Source organism: Neoarius graeffei, chromosome 1 (assembly GCF_027579695.1).
Source record: "Neoarius graeffei isolate fNeoGra1 chromosome 1, fNeoGra1.pri, whole genome shotgun sequence".
Lineage (NCBI taxonomy): Eukaryota > Metazoa > Chordata > Actinopteri > Siluriformes > Ariidae > Neoarius > Neoarius graeffei.
The window spans coordinates 31593026-31605976 of record NC_083569.1 but is presented as its reverse complement, the minus strand read 5'-3'; positions in this window follow the sequence as shown (position 1 = coordinate 31605976).

Sequence of the window (12951 nt, the reverse complement as noted above, 5' to 3'; positions counted from 1 at the left end):
GCCTTCTGGCTTGTCCACGTGATCTTTAGCAAACTGCAGATGAGCAACAATGTTCTTTTTAAGGAGCAGTGGCTTTCTCCTTGCAAACCTGCCATGCACATCATTGTTGTTCAGTGTTCTCCTGATGGTGGACTCATGAACATTAACATTAGCCAATGCGAGAGAGGCCTTCAGTTGCTTAGGAGTTACCCTGGGGTCCTTTGTGACCTCGCCGACTATTACACACCTTGCTCTTGGAGTGATCTTTGTTGGTCGACCACTACCGGAGAGGGTAACAATGGTCTTGAATTTCCTCCATTTGTACACAATCTGTCTGACTGTGGATTGGTGGAGTCCAAACTCTTTAGAGATGGTTTTGCAACCTTTTCCAGCCTGATGAGCATCAAAAATGCTTTTTCTGAGGTTCTTAGAAATTTCCTTTGTTCATACCATGATACACTTCCACAAGCATGTGTTGTGAAGATCAGACTTTGATAGATCCCTGTTCTTTAAATAAAACAAGGTGCCCACTCACACCTGATTGTCATCCCATTGATTGAAAACACCTGACTCTAATTTCACCTTCAAATTAACTGCTAATCCTAGATGTTCACATACTTTTGCCACTCACAGATATGTAATATTGGATCATTTTCCTCAATAAATAAATGACTAAGTATAATATTTTTGTCTCATTTGTTTAACTGGGTTCTCTTTATCTATTTTTAGGACTTGTGGGAAAATCTGATGATGTTTTAGGTCATATTTATGCAGAAATATAGAAAATCTAAAGGGTTCACAAACTTTCAAGCACCACTGTAAAACCAAATAGGTTAAGTTTACTCAAATCCCTCAGATAAACTGATAAACTTAAACAATTTTAAATTTAAAAATTGATTGCTTTGAGTAGGGCAGCATGGTGGTGTAGTGGTTACCACTGTCACCTCACAGCAAGAAGGTCCGGGTTCGAGCCCCGTGGCCGGCAAGGGCCTTTCTGTGCGGAGTTTGCATGTTGTCCACATGGGTTTCCTCTGGGTGCTCCGGTTTCCCCCACAGTCCAAAGACATGGGTTAACTGGTGACTCTAAATTGACCGTAGGTGTGAATGGTTGTCTATGTGTCAGCCCTGTGATGACCTGGCGACTTGTCCAGGGTGTACCCCGCCTTTCGCCCGTAGTCAGCTGGGCTAGGCTCCAGCTTGCCTGCGACCCTGTAGAACAGGATAAAGCGGCTACAGATAATGAGATTGCTTTGAGTAAATTTATAAAGATTTAAGTTAATGTATTATTTGTTACACTGACAGAAATTCACTGGGTTAAGTTTAAAGAATTAATTAATTCCTTTTTGAAATGCTCTTTTGTTTATAGAGTTATGTTAAAAATACAACAGATTGCTTCTACTCAATCAGATTAGGTTCTTCAAACATTGTTCAGTTACTGAGTTCTGATAATTCTTATAAGTAAATATGGCTGTGATTACTCATTTCATTTAGTCATGTCTATTATTATGGTTTTAAGTCTGTGAGCTTCTGTTAAAACACATGGCAAGACAATCTTAAAAAAATGTTTACTGTGTTCATTTAACACCTGTCAGTTTTATTATTGAGTAAAATATGAAAATAATGAAAATATTTTTAAACAATTACAAAATACTCAGTATCTCATCCTAGTATCATATTTATTTATGTTCTTATAACTTTTCAACATGTTAGAAAAAAATGGTGCCAACGATGGTAATTGTGCCCACAACGTCCAGGAAGTGTGCAGTGTTTTCCAGGGTATAAAAACCAGAGCTATGTCTGAAACGGATACTGTGCTCTCTAGTTGAGCCAGCTGCAGAGCTCTCGGCATGTTGTTCTTCTCATACACACCTGTTTAGAGCCCACAGCCCACATCCATAACACGTTTTCCATTCCAGTAAAATCCCACACACTTCCTGTTGGCTTTTTGTAGCCTTAAAGTTATTTTTAAGCGAAAGTTTTATTATAAAGTTTGATATGTTTATATGGCATTATAGTGATTGTAACAAATCTTTGTACCAACCTCTGATAAGTTATTGTTCCCCATCACTAGTACATACAGAAAATGTTTTACTGAATATGGATTTTTTTAAACTCAATACTTTTAATTTGTTTTATTTTAAGCCAATATTATAACGAACATATATTTCTGTAATGATTACATTTTTGTTATAATTATATACATTTTGATTTAAAGATTCCTAATTAAATAAATAACAGAGTATACCCACTACCCTAAATACTACCTATATGGACAATTTGTGTCTGCAGGAATAACTGCCTGTAAATATCCACTTGAAAATCCATCCATTTCACTTCCACAGAAAACATTCGAAAAAGAAAGTTACAATAAACTTACATGAGAGTCTGTGAAGTGAAATGAAGCGTGAAATTGTGTATAACATAGCTAACAACCTAGCGCACAATTCACAAAGGTATAGAAATGCAAGTTCATCATAAAATGACAAACTAAATTAATAAAATGAATGTATAAAATGTTTTGATTTCTCATACCATTTGTCAAAGGAGGGACATTGAGCCATAAAAGTATCTTGTTATTTATTTTAAAAGGAAAGTCTATGAATCTAAATATGTAGATACTATATAAATATGTAATTATTGCATAAATGTATAATAATTTTGATATTTGCTTCAAAGAAAACTTATGAATGTGCAAAATTAAGTGGTGTTGGATAGGGCATAACTGAAGTGTACAAAGGTCAAATGTATGTATGTATGTCTGTGTGTTTGGCCTTCATGGCCTGATTTAAGGCATGCTGTTTGATGTTTTCAGTTCAAAGTTAAACTGCTGATAATTTTGTCAGAACTCTTAGCATTTTTCCACAGTACAAGTTGGCTTAGGTGTATGACTGATTGTTTCACGAGCACATTTTATTCCATGACTAATATTGAGAGAGGCTGCTTTTCAAACATTGTTTATTTCTTGTAACACCATATTAGTATGGTCCCCCCCAACTTTGTATTTGCTAAACTTTGTGACACCTTTTTCTGTAATCTAAGGGTATGCGTAACTAGGGTTGCCACCTGTGTCTGACAAAAATCCTGGACATTTCGACCATCCAATCGACCTTTTTGCTTGTAAGCAACGGCGCCCTTCGCACATCTAACCCAAGACAAAAATCGCCCTTCTACGCTGAAATTGCATTGCTCTAATTAGTAAAAATGACGCTTTTGCTAGTTATTTGTTTAGTTAATTGCTTTACATAATATAGCAGGTCTTCATTATTTTGGTTTATTTCCAACAGTTTTTGGTTGTGGACACCTGGGGGCAGTAGTGGGCACAGGTAAACGGGGAATACATAATTAAGTTCTGTTTATTTGCTTATGTGGAATAAAAATAAATAATCTAATTTTTCATTGTATCTAAGAATACCTGAATGTAACAATGTAAGGTGTAGTGTCCAACAGCTTACCTGATTGCTTAGAGTGTGGTGTGTGCTTTGCTTGTGCTTGCCTGTGCCTCTGCTGCTCTTGGCTAAACAAATACATAGGAGGACATGTAACTGATATAACTGGGCACATACAGGAGTAGGCAGATAAGACTATTTGGATTTCATTTAATTCACCAAAACCTTACCTAATCTTCCATTTATATTTGGTGTTTTTCTTTGCTGCTGCTATGAGTCCTGGCTGATTTTCAATGAATGTCTTGAGGACAACTGAAAGTTTAGCCTGACTTGAAGCTCAGCCTTCACCATTGCAACAGAGAGTCTGTTTCTTTTATCAGTCCAAGCATCCTCCATTGCCCCTTTTCCACCAAAGCAGTTCCAGGGCTGGTTCGGGGCCAGTGCTTAGTTTGGAACCAGGTTTTCTGTTTCCACTGACAAAGAACTGGCTCTGGGGCCAGAAAAAACGGTTCCAGGCTAGCACCAACTCTCTGCTGGGCCAGAGGAAAGAACCGCTTACGTCAGCGGGGGGGGCGGAGTTGTTAAGACCAACAACAATAACAAGACCGCGAAAGATCGCCATTTTTAAGCAATGAGAAGCAGCAGCTGTACAAATGCGAAGTCATCCATTATTATTATTATTGTTGTTGTTGCTGCTGCTGCTTCTTCCGTGTTGTTTTTGCTTCGATATTCGCGCCAAGGTTTATGCAAACGTAGCGCCGTAACTGACGTATACAGCGAAGTAAGTGACGTATACAGTGACGTAATGACGTATTCAGCGATGTAATGATGTGCCTCCGCTTAGCACGGCAAGCTATGGAAAAGCAACCTGGTTCTCAGCTGGCTTGCAAGTTGAAATACACATTTTGCCCATCATGTACAAAAAACCGGGATATTCAGTGTCCCGGATTTTTATTTTTTTTTTCCGGGACAGACCATGAAAATCCGGGACAATCAGGAAAAACCGGGACAGGTGGCAACACTATGCGTAACTAAGTGATGCGTCTACTATTTCTTTTTTTTTTTAACATTTCTGGAGGATAAATATTAGACTAATTCACATGAAACCAAAGTGAGGATAGAACTATACTACTACTATTATTATTATAGGGGGTGGCATGGTGGTGTAGTGGTTAGTGCTGTTGCCTCACAGCAAGAAGGTCCGGGTTCGTGGCCGGCGAGGGCCTTTTTGTGCGGAGTTTGCATGTTCTCCCCGCGTCCACGTGGGTGTGCTCCGGTTTCCCCCACAGTCCAAAGACATGCAGGTTAGGTCAACTGGTGGCTCTAAATTGACCGTAGGTGTGAATGGTTATCTGTGTGTCAGCCTTGTGATGATCTGGCGACTTGTCCAGGGTGTACCCCGCCTTTCGCCCGTAGTCAGCTGGGATAGGCTCCAGCTTGCCTGCGACTCTTTAGAACAGGATAAAGCGGCTACAGATAATGAGATGAGATGAGATTGCTTTGAGTAAATTTATAAAGATTTAAGTTAATGTATTATTTGTTACACTGACAGAAATTCACTGGGTTAAGTTTAAAGAATTAATTAATTCCTTTTTGAAATGCTCTTTTGTGTATAGAGTTATGTTAAAAATACAACAGATTGCTTCTACTCAATCAGATTAGGTTCTTCAAACATTGTTCAGTTACTGAGTTCTGATAATTCTTATAAGTAAATATGACTGTGATTACTCATTTCATTTAGTCATGTCTATTATTATGGTTTTAAGTCTGTGAGCTTCTGTTAAAACACATGGCAAGACAATCTTAAAAAAATGTTTACTGTGTTCATTTAACACCTGTCAGTTTTATTATTGAGTAAAATATGAAAATAATGAAAATATTTTTTAAACAATTACAAAATACTCAGTATCTCATCCTAGTATCATATTTATTTATGTTCTTATAACTTTTCAACATGTTAGAAAAAAATGGTGCCAACGAGGGTAATTGTGCCCACAACATCCGGGAAGTGTGCAGTGTTTACCAGGGTATAAAAACCAGAGCTGTGTCTGAAACGGATACTGTGCTCTCTAGTTGAGCCAGCTGCAGAGCTCTCGGCATGTTGTTCTTCTCATACACACCTGTTTAGAGCCCACAGCCCACATCCATAACACGTTTTCCATTCCAGTAAAATCCCACACACTTCCTGTTGGCTTTTTGTAGCCTTAAAGTTATTTTTAAGCAAAAGTTTTATTATAAAGTTTGATATGTTTATATGGCATTATAGTGATTGTAACAAATCTTTGTACCAACCTCTGATAAGTTATTGTTCCCCATCACTAGTACATACAGAAAATGTTTTACTGAATATGGATTTTTTTAAACTCAATACTTTTAATTTGTTTTATTTTAAGCCAATATTATAACGACCATATATTTCTGTAATGATTACATTTTTGTTATAATTATATACATTTTGATTTAAAGATTCCTAATTAAATAAATAACAGAGTATACCCACTACCCTAAATACTACCTATATGGACAATTTGTGTCTGCAGGAATAACTGCCTGTAAATATCCACTTGAAAATCCATCCATTTCACTTCCACAGAAAACATTCGAAAAAGAAAGTTACAATAAACTTACATGAGAGTCTGTGAAGTGAAATGAAGCGTGAAATTGTGTATAACATAGCTAACAACCTAGCGCACAATTCACAAAGGTATAGAAGAGCAAGTTCATCATAAAATGACAAACTAAATTAATAAAATGAATGTATAAAATGTTTTGATTTCTCATACCATTTGTCAAAGGAGGGACATTGAGCCATAAAAGTATCTTGTTATTTATTTTAAAAGGAAAGTCTATGAATCTAAATATGTAGATACTATATAAATATGTAATTATTGCATAAATGTATAATAATTTTGATATTTGCTTCAAAGAAAACTTAAGAATGTGCAAAATTAAGTGGTGTTGGATAGGGCATAACTGAAGTGTACAAAGGTCAAATGTATGTATGTATGTCTGTGTGTGTGTGTTTGGCCTTCATGGCCTGATTTAAGGCATGCTGTTTGATGTTTTCAGTTCAAAGTTAAACTGCTGATAATTTTGTCAGAACTCTTAGCATTTTTCCACAGTACAAGTTGGCTTAGGTGTATGACTGATTGTTTCATGAGCACATTTTATTCCATGACTAATATTGAGAGAGGCTGCTTTTCAAACATTGTTTATTTCTTGTAACACCATATTAGCATGGTCCCCCCCAACTTTGTATTTGCTAAACTTTGTGACACCTTTTTCTGTGATCTAGAATCTGGTCAAGGGTATGCGTAACTAAGTGATGTGTCTACTATTTCTTTTTTTTTTAACATTTCTGTAGGATAAATATTAGACTAATTCACATGAAACCAAAGTGAGGATAGAACTATACTACTACTATTATTATTATAGGGGGTGGCATGGTGGTGTAGTGGTTAGCGCTGTCGCCTCACAGCAAGAAGGTCCGGGTTCGAGCCCCGTGGCCGGCGAGGGCCTTTCTGTGTGGAGTTTGCATGTTCTCCCCGTGTCCGCGTGGGTTTCCTTCGGGTGCTCTGGTTTCCCCCACAGTCCAAAGACATGCAGGTTAGGTTAACTGGTGACTCTAAATTGACCGTAGGTGTGAATGTGAGTGTGAATGGTTGTCTGTGTCTATGTGTCAGCCCTGTGATGACCTGGCGACTTGTCCAGGGTGTACCCCGCCTTTCGCCCGTAGTCAGCTGGGATAGGCTCCAGCTTGCCTGCGACCCTGTAGAACAGTATAAAGCGGCTAGAGATAATGAGATGAGATTATTATTATTAGTAGTAGTAGTATTAGTATTACAGTTGTGGTCAGAAGTTTACATACAGTCAGGGCCGCTGACAGCTTTGGCTGGGCCCGGGACAAAATGCTCTGAATGGGCCCCCCCCGGGCCAACCCACACACACATCCTTTAACCGAACGCCATTAAATGTATTCCATTACGCCCCAAGCCTGCATGCGACAGCCCCCGCAATGCCTTCCTAAACTCATGGATAGTCTACTATAATCACGCGATTGGGGTGCTCTTGAAGGAGCAGCGATGGACGGGGGATTTCGGGCAGGGCTGGGGGCGAACATAGTATACTGTGCGTGCGTACTGTCCAGTGTGAAAAGCAGAGAAGAACACACCGCTCGAGAAACGGCGGGATATGATTGCGGGCTAATGTGAATATTCTTAGCTTCAATCAGATATATGAAACACAATGTTATTAAGCCGTTGTGGTTATGAAATGATTCAATGCCCTGTGCGTTTGATATGGTGTTCAGTGTGACTTGCTCTCCCCTCGTTTGTAACATGAATTGCGTGCTGCGCGTGCCTTGGTTGGGGTTACTTTACGGGGCTGGAAAAAGTTGGCTGTGTCTTACCTGTAGGGTGACCACCGACATGAGTCTGTAAGTTAGGTCACTTGTGTCCAAAAGTGAGGACAAAGGCCCTAAAGTTAGGACACCGTCGCGTTACGGGGGGGGGTAAGAAAAACTTATAAAAAAACTTATGAAGTCAATATATATTTATTAACTTGGAACACCTATCAAAAAGAGAAATGTGGAAAATGATGGTCAAGACCATGTCAACAAGAAACAAAACATCACTGTAAAGTCACTGTAAAGAGTTGTGTCCATCTATAGACACTGAAAAAACAGTCTTTGCCATGCCATAGGCCAACATATTTATTCACTTGAAAATGACCATCAAAAAGAAAAAAAAAAGAAAAATCGAAAAATGAGTCAAGAAACATGTAGGCCTACTGTCATTTAGCCTACTATACTGGCCTTGGCTTATCCACAGGAACTAAACTAAAAACAAAACATTGTTGTGTTCATTTATGCTCATCCAAAAAATATCAAAAAGAAAAACATGAAAAATGACAGTCAACCATGTCATTTACATTTGGCCTATAACCTTGGCAATACATTTGGCATTCTCTCTGTGGCGGTTTGTGTCCGCGTGTCTGTCTATCGCACCTTTACCTCTGCTCCCCACATCAATGTCAATGCGACAGAGCTTGCAGAAGGCGAAGTGTTCTCCTTTTTGGCTCTTGCTGACAAAACGATGCTCTAAGCACCAAGCATTTTTAAAGGATGTCTTTCGTTTCGGCATGAGTATTGTTCAACAGCATGTGCGCCAACATTCATAGGTTTTTCCGCACAAACATTCGCACTGCGCGTGCAGCTCAGAGGAGCAAAAATCAGTCAATCGCGTGAGCGCAGCTTCTAAGTGTCAGCAGCTTCCAGACAATCAGAGGCTGCAGAGGCTCCATCAGCTGCGCGCGCAGCGCGAATGTTTGTATACGAGAAATCCCTGTAGGCTATCTTTGCCTGTATGTCATCGCAGAATAGCAAGTGTAAATAATGGGTGGGGATTTGTGACGATTGATGCAACGGTGGCGGCTGAGGGTCCGAAATGAGGACAAAATGTAAAAAGTGAGGACGCGTGACAGACGACTCTAAAACCGGACTGTCCGGACAAAATCCGGACAAATGGTCACCCTGCTTACCTGGCTCAGCTGCCCCATTGCCTTTGCTACTACCTGCTGCATCATCCGAATCTTTTTTAAAATATTTATGCAGTGAGCCCCTGAGTCTCTTGGTTTCTTCCTCTCTTTTTCTCTTTTCTTTTCTGTGCTCCTGACTTGTGCATGTTGACAAATGGCACGCACGCTGATTGTCGAAGCACTATGATCGAACGATGTTGTTTTTTTTCCCCTTAATCAAAGAGTCAGACCAAACCATTTTTGCATTAGGGGTGGTAGGGGGTTCTTGACGCCTTTTTCAAAGACAATAAAGGCAAAAGATCTAGAAATCATTTATTGAATGCAAATATAGCACATTTCTCCCCCAAATCAACACATTTTGAAATGAAATAAAATAATCGCAGCTTCATGAGAGCCCAGTTCTGGGCCCCCCCATTCCTGGGCCCGGGACAACATACCCGTTTGTCCCCCCCTGTCGGCGGGCCTGCATACAGTGACATGAATGTCATCTTGAATATGGATGTCATGGCAATATTTGGGCTTTCAGTAATTTCTCTGAATTGTTCTTTTTCTGTGACAGAATGATTGTACAGCATACATCTTTAATTAAAAAATAGAATTTGGTGCACAAGTTTTAAGTTTCTTTGAGTCTTCTGAAATGAACACAGGGTCAAAAATTTACATAAGCTCACTTGTATTATTAATTCAGAAGCGCTGAAACTTCCAAAATGTCTCTTATCTTGCCAAGGCCGAGGTCTCTTCACTTCCTGTTAGTGATCATGATTGACTACAGCTGGTAGCTTCTCTGTGCCCTCATAAAAAGGGTTTGTTTATAGCACTCATTGGATTGACCAACACATAGTAAAATGGGAAAGTCCAAGGAGCTCAGTGCAGAGGATCGCAGATATACACAACTCTGGAATGTCTCTTGGAGCCATTTCTAAACAACTGCAAATTCCAAGATCAGTTCAAACAATTGTATCCAAGTTATTGTGAGGTGTAGTCACTTTGCCAAGCCACTTTGCTTCAAAAAAACCCAAACTGTCACCCTCAGCTGAAAGGAAATTGGTTTGGATGGTCAGGAACAACCTGGGAACCACCATGGCACAGCCCTGCCATGAACTGGAAGCTGATGGATCACTGTTTACATTTCAGATCACCATGGACTTGGCTGCTATCCAAGAAATAACCCCCTGCTCCAAAATTGACACCTTCAAGCTTAACTAAAGTTTGAAGCTGACCACACAAACAAAGAAAAAGCCTTCTGGAGGACAGCTGTATGGTCAGATGAGACAAAGATTGAGTTGTTTGGCCACAATGACCACCATGTACAAAGGAACTCTGTACCACCTGCTGGTGGTTATAGGATCATCATGCTCTGGGGCTGTTTTGCTGCCAGTGGAACTTGTTCATTGCACAAAGCGGATGGAATAATGAAGAGGAAGGAGTACCTCAGAATTCTTCAGCATAAACCATCAGAAACTTGAACATGACTTGGGACTTGGAAGTTACAACAGGACAATGAACCCAAACACACATCAGAGCTGGTTGTGGAGGATAAAGCAGGCTAACATTAAGCTTAAAACAAGTTGTGACTTCAACCCTATTGAAAATATATGGACCATGCTTATAAGTCGAGTCCATGCCAAGAAAAAAAAAATTGAACTCTACCAATTCTATCATGAAGAGTCATGAAATATCCAACCAGAATTGTACCAGAATTCATTGGTAAACAAAAATGTTAGGTCAAGGTGAATCTTGCAAAGAGACATTTTACCCAAATATTAGGTGTGCTGTATGTATATTTTTTATGCTGTATGTATAATTTTGACCCTGTGTTGATTTCAGAAAACCCAAAGAAAATTAAAACTTGTGCACCAAATTCTAGTGTTTTTTAATGAAAGATGTATGCTGTACATTCTGCCACAGAAAAAGAACAGTTCAAAGAAATTACTGAAAGACCAAATATTGCCATGACATTCATACCCAAGATGACATTCATGTCACTGTATGTAAACTTCTGACCACAACTGCATTATTATTATTATTATTATTATTATGAAGAAGAAGAAGAAGCAGAAGAAGCAGAAGAAGGAAATGAAATATAGCAATCTGCAATCTGTGAGGGACAAGACCCTTTCCAAATAACACCCCTAGTGGTTAGTTTTGGCCAAGTTGTAGATAACACTAAAGCAACCAGAGGCACATACTACTGAAGGCTCATAATGGTAGCTCATTGCTTACACTGTGAAGTGTATACTGCAAGCTGATTGGCTGATGGTGGTCATATTTTTTATGTAACTCAGTCGACAGTAGAAAACTACTCACAGGTTAGCGCAAAGATGCAGTACACCAAATTCCAACTCGAAAGGACTTACAGTGTCTGAAAAACAGTTACTGAACTTGACCCCAACTGCTATGGGCCACACCCCAGCTTTAGCAGATGGCCCCAGCAGGATTTAACCCTGAATAAGCCTTTTAAATTTTATAGGAATACATTTCAAATTTCATGTATTATAGATGTTTGAGTAAATTAAGATATTCCTTGCAATTATTAATTGTCATGTTACAGCTATGTTGTTTACAAATCTCAAACATGTTTTAGATATTTCATACTCTGCTGAGAAATTTGACCAAATTTCTAAAGACATCTCAAAAATCCTAGGACCAGTGCAAAGATTTGCATATTATGAAATATCATGCATTTGAATGTGGGTGCTAAATTGGTAAAATAGCAATGTTTAATGCAATAAGCCAATGGAATCAGGAGAAAGAAAATAAATTTCAAAATAAATTTCATTTTACAAGAGATATGTTTGTTATTTTACATGCATAAAAACAAATAGTGAACCTGAGTGACTAATTTGAGAGAGATTGCATCAGCTACTATGGATCTCTAAAAGGACCGTTTAAGTTTGGTTATGATAGCTCGAAGAAAACCCTCCCTCTTATCCCTCTTAAAATTGTGCCCACAACGTCCGGGAAGTGTGCAGTGTTTTCCAGGGTATAAAAACCAGAGCTGTGTCTGAAACGGATACTGTGCTCTCTAGTTGAGCCAGCTGCAGAGCTCTCGGCATGTTGTTCTTCTCATACACACCTGTTTAGAGCCCACAGCCCACATCCATAACACGTTTTCCATTCCAGTAAAATCCCACACATTTCCTGTTGGCTTTTTGTAGCCTTAAAGTTATTTTTAAGCAAAAGTTTTATTATAAAGTTTTATATGTTTGTATAGCATTATAGTGATCGTAACAAATCTTTGTACCAACCTCTGATAACTTTTATTTTCCCATCACTAATAGATACAGAGAATGTTTTACTGAATATGGATTTTTTTTAAAACTCAATACTTTTAAGTACTTTTATTTTAATCTAACATTATAACGATCATATATTTCTATAATGATTATATTTTTTGTTATAATTATACACATTTTGATTTAAAGATTCCTAATTAACTAAATAACAGAATATACCTGCTACCCTAAATACTATATGGACAATTTGTATCTGCAGGAATAACTGCCTATAAATATGCACTTCAAAATCCACCCATTTCACTTCCACAGAAAACATTCGAAAAAGAAAGTTACAATAAACTTACATGAGAGTCTGTGAAGTGAAATGAAATGTGAAATTGTGTACAACATAGCTAACAACCTAGCACACAATTTACAAAGGTATAGAACAAGTTTATCATAAAATGACTGTTATTTATTTTAAAAGAAAAGTCTATAAATCTAAATATGTATTTACTATACAAATATGTAATTATTGCATAAACATAATAATTTTAACATTGGATTACAATAAAACTAATGAATTTGCCTTTTCAAGTGATGTTGGATAGTGCATAATTGAGGTTGGTAAATGAGGTATACAAAGGTAAAATGTGTGTGTGTGTGTGTGTGTGTATGTATGTATGTATGTGTGTTTGGCCTTCATGCCCTGATTTAAGGCATGAAGCTTGATGCACTTCATTCCAAGTTAAACTGTTGAAAATTTTGTCACAACTGTTAACATTTTTCCACAGTACAAGCTGGCTTAGGTTTGATTGCTTCACGAGCACATT